Source organism: Cyprinus carpio, chromosome B23, assembly GCF_018340385.1.
Source record: "Cyprinus carpio isolate SPL01 chromosome B23, ASM1834038v1, whole genome shotgun sequence".
Classification (NCBI taxonomy): Eukaryota; Metazoa; Chordata; class Actinopteri; order Cypriniformes; family Cyprinidae; genus Cyprinus; species Cyprinus carpio.
This window is the reverse complement of record NC_056619.1, coordinates 21,049,561-21,060,668: the sequence shown is the minus strand read 5'-3', so window position 1 is coordinate 21,060,668 and position 11,108 is coordinate 21,049,561. Positions and strand designations below refer to the sequence as shown.

Here is an 11,108-nt window from a genome sequence, read left to right as displayed (position 1 = left end):
GATCATTTCTTACAGAGCAGAAAACAGAAACAGATGTCCTCCATCTTCTGTGACTTTGATGAACCTAGTGGACATCTGTTGTGTCAGCTTAATTCTGAACAGTTTTTTTGAGAGAAACTTTTTTTTCTTTATATCAAGAAGTTCATGTAATCAACAGGTATGTCTGTGATTGGCTACACTGCTCAACGCTGTAAATAGAAGTATATGCATTTAATACTGAACTACTGACAAACACTGAAAAGTCTAAGACTGGATCATTATTGCAGTGATGTTTCTGGCATGTTTTGCAACAATTCTTTTAACCCTAACAAATCCTAAAATCTTAAAGGGGGGCTACAATGGTGGTTGTTCACAGTGTTTAAAGAGTTAGATTCTCGTGCTAAACATGGCCAAATTTTGAAAAAATGATTTGGAAGAATGATGGAGAATTTCTGTGCCTAAAATCTTACTTCAGGGTTGGTACAAGTTTCGGCTGTTTTTTGTTTTTTTTTTGATCGTGGATCTAATGACGTAGACGATGGTGGAACTCCTTATATGAGCATTTCTCTCGGAAAAGCGCGCCCGCGCACACGTGGACCAGAGGAGAGCGAGACCGCGCCCATCAATGCGCTTCATCGGGAAATCGTCGGCAGCACTGCATAGGATTTGTTCGAGAATGTCTCCAAATTAGTGTGTTTTTGGATGTGAGGGAAAGTTTACAGTGTTCAGCTTCACAAAAGAACCCAGCGTTACACGAACAGTGGATTGTTTTTCCGGGGCAGCAACGGAGTGTAGCAAGTGCCTTTCTCATCATTTCAGTGACGGCACGCCTCCAGGAGCTCGGCTTTTCCCGGAGAGAATCGGAAAGCTGTTTTTTTCTTTTATAAATACGATAAAACTAAATACTTTTTGGAGATATGAAGAAAGCAGTACTACTCTATAGGTACTCAAGATTAACATGAGATTGTGTATGTTATGTACCCTTTAAGGGTTTGCTTATTTAAATCCACCTTTTGTTTTCTTGTTTGGAGTCCTCTCATATCTATATGTTGAACAGCTGGTTGTGGTCTGCTAAATGAACAAACAAAAAAGGGTGGAGGTCTCACCTTGAGTTTGGTTTACACCAGCTGGAGACCTGAAGACAGGAACAGAAACAGGCCCTTTAAAAACACAGGAATTTGCAGGAAATTAAACAGGAATTTGCAGGGAAATCAAAGATGGAAAATCAACAATGCATGAATGCCAGTGACTGCTGGCGATGATTTCAAGGGCCCAGAACACATTATTTTTAACCCACCCCCCCCAAAAAAATTACAATGTCACTTTCACATCTGCAACGTCACTTTAAGTGTTTTATGGTATAGGAGCAAAAAACACTTAAGTGCAACTTTGCATGTTTCATTCATATTCTGCCCATCTGCTTGCCTTATAAATTACATTTATTAATAAACTGTACCTTGAATTTGGTCTTGTATTATCACTGTCTTAACGCAGGAAGCCATATGGTTTTCTACGTGAGGAAAATGCTTAATGAGAGACTTTGTGCATTGCTTTGATATTCTGCTGTTCTGTGGAAACAGATTCGTGGGTCTTGTCTTTTTCTACAATAGTGAGAGACTGCAGGTGATGATTACAAGTGACTGTAATTTTGTATCTTTTTCTTGTCTTCACTGCCTGGTTACTGTTGTAAACTATTGAGAGATTCGAGCAAACAAACAAATAAATAAATGTGAAAATACTTGCGGAAGCACATATGAACTGAGGTCTTAGAGTTTGGAACGACATGAGGTTGAGTAATCAACAATTCTTCTCCTCTGTGTCACCCTAGCGTCATTTTGGATTATCTTTGACTGAATGGTTCTTCTATGGCATCGCTGTGAAGAACCTTTGAAGCACCTTTATTTTTAAGAGTGTTGAGTGATCTTATCAAAAAGATGTTTACTCATTAACTTACACCTCTTTTCCATTTTGATCATTTTTGCTGTTTTTATGAACCAGCTGCAGCTAAAAACTTACTGTAAACGTCCACTCTGAAGCTTTTCTCTGAGACGGATCCACTGTGGAGAGAAACTTGATAAAGTCCACGAGTCGCTGCTGCTGATGTTCCAGATGCTCAGAGCTCCAGTCTTTGGGTTCATTTTCACTCTGCTGGTTAGTCTCTTATCATAAAAGGGTTCATAACCCTGATACATCTGTGCGATACGAACAGTTTGATCACCTCGTTTTAACAGCCACATCACTTCACTGAGACTCTCAGTGTGTCCTGTGTGTAGAGTGAGAACATCTCCCTCCTTCACAGTCTTTAACTCATCACCAATCACAAGATCTGAAACAATATTACCAACTGCTTAGATATACCATATTACTTGTACTGTCTCTACATGTAATAATGTTTTCTCTATTAATAGATACCTTTTAAATTGACATTTGTAATATGATTTTGATAATGCTTTATTTTATTTTTTTTACATTGTTGATTAATTTAATATTTCTGTACACTGTTATGTACAATCTGTAGAAACATTTATGCAGTTCACCATTTCTTTTCACAATCACTGACTAATTTCTTTATAATTAGGTCACTGTTTTAAAACTTAGTGAACAGAACAGCATGAATGTGGGCTAAACTGTGGGTCTTTTATCATTGCCACAAAATGTCATTCAGTGACCATATATTTCAAATGAAAATATTACAAAGGAAACAAAAAAACTGTGTCAGGAAATAGGTAATGCATCTATTATAAAGGTACATTTACATTTATGCTGCTGTTTTTCACAAACTAGTGACAAGTCTCTATATGTTTAACTGAAAAGCACAAAGAACTTTACATTTTACAGTTTTTATTCTAAGTAGTCTCAAGTATCTCTAGACTAACCTATGTTGAGGTTTCAGAAAATTGCAGAAGAGCAGTATCTTACTGTTTCTAGATCTCAGACTTCAGAAACACTGTCATGTTAGAGAAATTGTGAAAAGTACGAGACTTGTACGCAGCATGAACTGAAAAAACAAACTGTTGAAAATGTTCCAGTAAATCACCTGACCAGTGACCACAACCACTAAAACAATAGACTGTTAGAAAAAAGAAAATATACTTCAAATATTTATCTTACCCTCCATACTGATGAAAAGCACAGTGAAAAACCACATGCTGAAGGACATTTTGATCAGTTATCAGGTATTATTATAAGTGTGTTGATTCTCTCGGTTCTCTTGCCACTGAAGCTCAAACTCATCTGATGAACATCAGTGAAGATTTTCAGTTTCTATGACTTTCATCAGGAAGTGGCACACTGACCACAAGATCAGATGTTACCAACTATATATTGCAGAAAAAAGTTCAACAATGAACTATTATTTAAAAGCTTTTTATCTTTTATTTGAACTATTATTTAACAGCTTTTTATCTTAGTGACTGACCATTTTTAAACTAGACCATAAATCTAGAAGACTAGCAGTCAGATGGAAGCTATCCTGATTTACAGTCTTTATGTAGATGAGAGGACAATACAGGACTGGTGAATAAAGCTGTGAAAGCAGGTGAAGGTATGTGGAGCAAGACAGAGGGTTCAGATCAGGTTAGAAGGGGTTAAAACCGTTCCTTCTGCAACCTCCATCGTGCAGTTACAAGCAGCTGATGCTCTAGATCCTGAGGTCATAGAGAGACTTGCGGAGAGTTTGCCATCTATACATGCTACATTTTTTTTTTTTTTTTTTTTTTTTTTTAGTTTAAGAGAGTGCTGTCCAGAAAAAATGCAGCTCTATGTTGCTATAGCTTAAGTGACCCAGCACACATATCTTGACAGAGTCAGAACTCCCATGATTTTGAAACTGCTGTAAATCATTCTGAATTTCAGCATGCCAGTAAAGATCAAATTAGTAAAAGATGAGTTTTACAGAACATTATCTGAGCGTAGACTGAATGAAACTGTAAGTGAGTTCACTGTAAAGTTGTGTGAAGCGGCTGCAGCACACAGTGGAATCGTCCCAGTCTTCTGCTGGAGTCTCCATGACAGACACCAGAGGACACTCCTCCCGGATCACTGCCCAGTGCTTGTGGACTTCAGTTCCCATCATCCCTTGCTTCTATCATTGGTCCATCACTCTCAGCTGTGTGTGGATGAGTTACTGCAGCTGTATTTATACACTGTGGTCTGTGTCTTTGGTTTCTGCAGTATTGAGTTCTGTTATCTTGTGCTCGTGGTACTTTGTGTTTGTGAGTTCTGTGTTTGTGGATTACCTTTTGCAATGTTTTCTGCTTTTTTTCTTGATGTGGATTACTGTTTTGGGACTAAAATAAAGCTGCTATTGGATCTTCAATATTGCCGCAAGAGCATTTAATGACAGAATATTGCAACCATTTCAAGATCCAGCAGTTGTAAAAAAAAATTTGGAAATCATTTTGGAGTATAGATATTGTGTACACCACACATGGATTGCTATTCATCTTTTAAAGCTTATTCTTGAAGCTAATGTTCAAGGAAATACTTATTTGTCCATCTTACAGTAAAATTAAAATGTGAATTTTTAATAAACTTGAAGCTAAATGACTTGTAAAATTAAAATGTATGACTTTGCAAATCCATTGTAAGCTAATAATTTACAACAACTGCAAAAAAAAACTAATGAATTGGGATTTCAATCACATTTAGTATGATGCAAAAATCTCAATTTTAACAATAAAAAGTAATATACAGACAGTCATGCATGTGCAGCAACAATGTGCATATCTGAAATTCTTTCCTAACAAACATGATTTTTTTTCTTAATCAGAGGTTAGTTTATATTCATATAAAAAGGCAATGTGCTTAATATGTAGCTCTGCTTGGAACGTTTTGTATTGGGGGTCCCTGCTCTATGTCTCCTAATATGTTTAACCCTGAAGAAGGTGGAAGACCCTTGATCTAATCTCTAGCGTCTTATTAACTCACTGTCATCCGTTGTCTGCAACACATCTCTTCTCCCTCTTCTTCATTCGGCTATTTTCTCCTCTACTAAAGAAACTCTTAAGCATCTTAAAAGTCATTCTCTCTACTCCTAACACTTTTTGATCTTAAGAGCTCTTTTAAGGGTTAAGATGATTTGTGAAAAACTTTTATCTTACTTGGATCTTCTCTTAATTGTAAGAAGAAATGGCCACATTTCTAAGAATTTTCTTAGAATATTGTCATTTGGAGCAACTCTTTGCTAAGAATTACCATGAATACGTGCCCAGGCCTATAAACTGTTTCCGTTTCTTTTTTCTTTGAATATGTTTAGCTTATTTATGACCCCACATCAACTAGTAACAATAGAACACCAGAACAGGTGAACAAGCACTCACCCTTCCATACACACATATTAAATTTACACTTAAAATAAAATACAAACAATAAAACAGACTAAATTATACTCTAAATTAATAATAAATAAAAAAAGAAGGTAAATTGGTGATTACAATGTCAAGTGAAAGTCAGTACAATGTTGATTAAAGTCTACATTTCCATTTTACATGATAGTCATGTATGGTTCCAGACCCAAACACAGACATTGCTGTATCATTAACATCAGAATAGTTACACTAGTTTTAATAAAATTATGATTACGTATTAATTATATACTAGAAGAGGAGGTGTTAAGAAATTCATCCCTTCCATATTTATAGGGGGACCTTATCTTCCATACTGATTAAAAAAACAAAAAAAAACCCACATCTAAGTGACACACTGGAATTGAAATCTGCTGTACCACTAGATGGCACCAAAACCTTCCAACAATGAACAATTAATCACAGCTTTACTCTTTTTTTCCTCCCACCAGTTTTTCTCTCTTTCTGATATCACACATCCGCTATTTCCACATGTCGACTTATTAGTTTTTGTACTCAGTATCATTAAAATTCATTCTTCTCTTTTAACGTCTAACATGGGCATTTGAATGTGTTTGATTTCTACTAGCTCCAAAATAGCTGTGGTGTGATGGATTAAAAGTTTCTGTTGAAATAGTAAATCAAGTTCATATCATATCATAACGCGCAGGTTTGGAAAGCACGTGTTTGAAAACCAGCTGACAGAAATAAACAGAAGTTAGAAGTTCGTGATCTGTGCGATCAGATTTTACCGATTGCATGAGTGAACGTTTAAACATGAAGAAAGTTTTAAAACACTAAATTAGAGGAGGGCGAAATACAAAAGAAAACTGCTTTTGGTCTAATTTTGAGGGCGGAGACTAGAGCCACGCGACACATACAGGTGTGTTCTTCTTCTCCAACTGTTCTCCCAAACTTTCTCTTTCGATTTGGTTACAAAATAGACTAATGGCGTCCAGTTCATGAAGGTAAGACTCAAATCCAAACACAAATAAATATGTTTAACACGTTAAAATAGGCTACGGTTACTTATTTTATTTAATTACTCATTTTGCTGAATAAGCGACACAGTAGCCTCTTTATTAAATAAACCTGGACGACATACTGGTACAAGTGTTATAAAGGCCTGTTTTAGGGATAGCTATATTTTTTTTTGGAGCAACGCAGTGCTTGAATTTTCATCTGAATCGCATTAATGGTTAAGCAGAGGTATGCAAATGTGATAGGCTATGGGTCAAATTAATGGCAACGTTTAGGCAACGTTTGTCACCGCAGGAAATATTACTGTTTCACAATTTTCAGTAGGCTATTACACAGGCCTAAAGCTACTTAAGCACTTCATCAAGGGTGGGGGCACGATTCGTAATAGCCTCCATCGTGTATACACTCACTAAAACAGAGCGACAGCTTTTTAGTGGTTAGCTTTCTAATCTATAATCCATTTAAAATGTAGAACTTTGTTTTTCGACCACATACACGTTGCAAAGTTTCAGGAATCACGTCTGCATATTTATGCGGGATTCACTCTCGAAGTAGCAGTGATTGACATTGTGATGACCGCTGCTGGCCAGATGGGTGCCCTAAGCAGATTAGTATTGTTGTGCCCCCTCCTCCTCCTTCAAAAAAAAAAACAAACAAACAAAAAAAAAAACACTTACTATAAGGCCTCAAAATAGATCAGGGAGTGAGGGTTACGTACGTAACCGAGACGTTTGTGATCATGTGATCTTGGGTTACCATAAGGTGTCAAAATCAAACTTTAATAAAATATAAAAGTAAATTAATTAATTAAATTGTGATTTTTATAGTCTCAAGCATTCAGAATCCCACAAAATAAAATTAAGCAGTTTTCTATGATAAAACCATGGTTAATTTTGGTAATACGCAAACCGGGGAAAAAATTTTATTTTTTTTTTTTGTGCACGCAGCAGCCAGAAATACAGCTTGGGTGAACCTGAAATAAAATGAACAATAACAATAAATAAAATATGAATAGTGGTGGGGGACTATCACCTATGTATGAATAGAAACAGTTGGTGGCGGTATGTGCCTGTGGTGCGGAATACGCCAAAATTAGCAATAGCAAGCAGCAGTAGCAGCATGGCTCACCTGCTGAAAGCATTGTGCTGTGTCCTGGTTGGGAAATGTGTCATTTCAAGCCCAGTCTAAAGGAGTTTTTTTTTTCTATTTAAAAGTGTACATTGCTGATGTTTTTTCCAGACATGGAACATGTATGTATGGCCTATGTTTGGATTGATACTAAGAGTTTGAAACAGTGTATTTGTATGCATTTTAGAAGGACTCTTTATTGGTGAGGACACCACATCATGGTTCAGTTTGAATATGGATTTAGAGTTATTTTTGATGGGAGAAACATAGTCTGGACTATTTTTGATTCTTAGGAAGAGTCTGCCGTTTGAGAGCTGTGGCTTGTTTTCATTACAAGAGGTTGGAATAATCATTTGCTATCAGCCAACTTCAGCTACAGACAGTGTTTGGCAATTGATGCACTACAGATTAGACTTTCACACACATCAACTTTCACATCACAAAATCCTACATAGCTTTGTTTGTTTTTTTTGTACTTTTGTGTATTTATATTTTTGGCTATATGTAGCTGTATTAACCTGAATTGGATGTTTTCTATTTTGTATTTAATAAATCCACTGATTTGAAATCCCTATACTGTATGACTACTGTACATTTCTAACAATATAGACATTAGTTATGTGGTGACTGCATCCATTTCAGATGTATAATAAGACTTCAGTTATAGCAGTTGAAAATGTATTTAAAGTGAAACAGATGTATTGTTATAGATCAGGGGCGGAGATGATGTTTTTGCTGTGGAAAGCAACTCCCTTTGCTTTGTCTTATATCTGTACGTTTTTAGTTTTATTGCACAGAGTTTAATTTTGCTTCATTTTGGTTTTTGGAGGAAACTAAACATGAGGATTCAGTTTTAAACACCTCACTGCTAATGAGTTCATGATATCAAGAGAAATTAATTAGAAACTCGTGCCCATCATCAGACTGTGATATATTTTGGTTACAAACCTGACCTGTTTTTCTTCAAATGATTATTTTGCTGATAAATACAACAGATGTGCTGATATTTGTGAGAAGAATACAGTGTGATCACATTCTCTTCTGTGGTCACTGTATGTTTAGTGTCTCTCATTAAATATGACCGAACACATTCAACAACAAAATGTTTTTTTTTTTTTTAATATAAGTAAATTTTTGGTATTTGGTTTGAATGGATTGCTGTATTATCAGAGGGACATGTAAATGAGATTGTGTGAAGCATCTGTGAAATATAAAGTGGCCAAACTCTGTCCAAAACATTTCTTATGTTTAATTCACAGATGAGTGGAACATATTTATGTTTATGCTGTTGATCATCACCAAAACAAACCATCAAACAGAGAATACTCAAGCTTTTTCGAGGTTTCTTCTAGGTCATTGTTGTTCTTAGATTCAGAATCAGTGACACTATTGAGCTGAAAAGTCATGTTGTGTTCTGTGGCCATTTTGTCTATATTAATAACCCATATCTATATCAGATTTGGAAGACATACTGCTATTTTCTTTACTTTCTGGACACAGAGTTGATAGGCAAGATGTCAATATATGCAAGTGCTGTCAACCTGTTCAATAGACTGAAGAGTAAGATTTGTTTGGCAGAAAGGAACGTGTGTAATAATGTACAGCAGAGCTAAAGGAGCCCTGGCGGAACATGTTAACTGGTGGTGTGGTTGACCACAGGTCGCTTTAGTACCACACGGTTACATTCACACACACACACACACAAAAAAAAACCCGGTACATTCACACGGGGCGGCCGTAGTGAAAAACAGCCAATCACATCTGGTATTGCATGATCGCGGGCTATCATCTGAACCAGGGTATTTGCATAAGGTGATCTGATTGGATGCTAACCGCTACACCTCTCCAAAGACTGCAAAACAATAAAACGTCACCGCTCTGAACGCTTGATACAGGTCTTTCAATACCTGGCGTGCGTGTCTATTTTGACACAATCATTGCCGGATAGATCACGTAGCCGCTAATAAAGACTTTTTATTATTATTAAATCAAGGGACAAGTCGAGCAGAACTCATTAAAAATGCGTCGCTTCTTCCTGCTCATCATAACCTGTCTTGCCATCGCCGGTAAGTAAAGCAGAGTTATACGATATATATCTATTTGTCGTACTTATATAAAGCAGGGTTGCCAACTCTCACGTACCGCGAGGAACTACACAAGTAAACCACACCACCAGTTAAAACTGTCTCGAGCTCTCGCGCTGCCCGTGTAAATCTCACGCCAAAATGACATCACTGCTTGCGGTATGAAACAAAGTCTCAGATTACAAATTTTGTACGTTTTAATACTAAATTCTAACAATAAATGCCTTTTTAAATGCACGTAATATGGCGTAAATCGTAAAATGTAGCGCTTCCAAATCACTGAAAAAAAACAAAAAGAGTTGCGACAGAGTTGTCTTGCCGGTGTCTCCGCGCGGTCACGTGACCCACAGCGCTCTCCAAACAACCCAGCGTGGACAGGACAGTACATTTGAATGGGTTTAAGTTGGATAGACGACAGCTTCATTATACAGGTATTATTTGCAGCATTTTTTTGGTAAACATTACAGCATATTATGCATTGATTATTACGTCGATGGCATTTACAGTATCACTTTATTCTGGAGAGTGATGTAGAGGCAACATTAATATGGATTTCTTAACCCTCAGGTATTACTTACTTATAAATGTGACCAAACTGCTTAACTATTTTTTTTTCAGGTAAATAAGTGTTGTACATTTTAGTTTCAGTAATATTTATTTAACATTTTGAAGAGATCTTTTGGTAATAAATACTATTTGTGCAATTATTATGGTTTTCTAACATGTATATCACAATTAGTGTAGTATGTAAGGTTACAATAGGAAGGTTTTAAATTCCAATGCAAATATGCAAATTAGAGTCATTTTGTGTTCAGGTAAAACATTTTCATTTGTAATGCAATGATTTACCCACTACATGATGGCACTTTACTAAATATATCTCGAATATTGCAGGTCATACTTGCTTATTGCTTTTGAATACATATTTAGACAAACAGATTTTTAAATGAGAAATTTAATAAAAATGAGAAAGTTAATAATTTAGGCCTACATCCTTTTTTAATAATACTTGCATAATTACACACAATTAATGCAAGCAAATACTGAATTTAAACCAAGTTTAAAATGGTGCTTAAAAAGACATTCGACTGGATTCATCAAAAGATTTTTATTCCCCTTTATTTTTACAGTATATACACATTAATTGATACTGAACCCCCCCCCACCACCACCACCCAAAAAAAAAAAAAAAAAAAAATCTCTCTCCAAGCTGACCTTAAAAGTTGGTAACCCTGATATAAAGTGTGAATATGTGTCCGTCAGTTTCCTAAAGTATAAATATTATTTTTTATCAGGTGCTGTGAGTGACAGGGAGAGAGTGGAGGTAAAGAGTGAGAGAAAACATCACCCTAAGTGTTGAAACACCGGGGAATGTGAGGATAGTGATGTTTACAAAGTGCGAAAACAGGACAGCAGAGCCCATTATCCGATACTGTTCCCCTGAGGAGGAAAAGCGTGGCTGCCCCGTCAAGAAATCCGACAGATTCAGATTTGACACGGAGAGTTCGTCAGTAACCTTCGCTGATGCCCGAGCCAGTGATGAGGGATGTTACATTGTCTCTTATATCGACGTCGATAACCCTGCGGAGGA

The 11,108-nt window shown here is 36.3% G+C and overlaps 1 long non-coding RNA gene across 1 annotated transcript; it reads left to right on the top strand.

The window, feature by feature from the left end:
* Nucleotides 1–6,216: 6,216 nt before the first annotated feature.
* LOC122141987 lies at nucleotides 6,217–10,907 on the top strand. The gene is made up of 2 exons (XR_006158262.1): nucleotides 6,217–6,292; nucleotides 10,813–10,907. It is a non-coding gene; the product is annotated as an uncharacterized LOC122141987 (long non-coding RNA).
* Nucleotides 10,908–11,108: the final 201 nt, after the last annotated feature.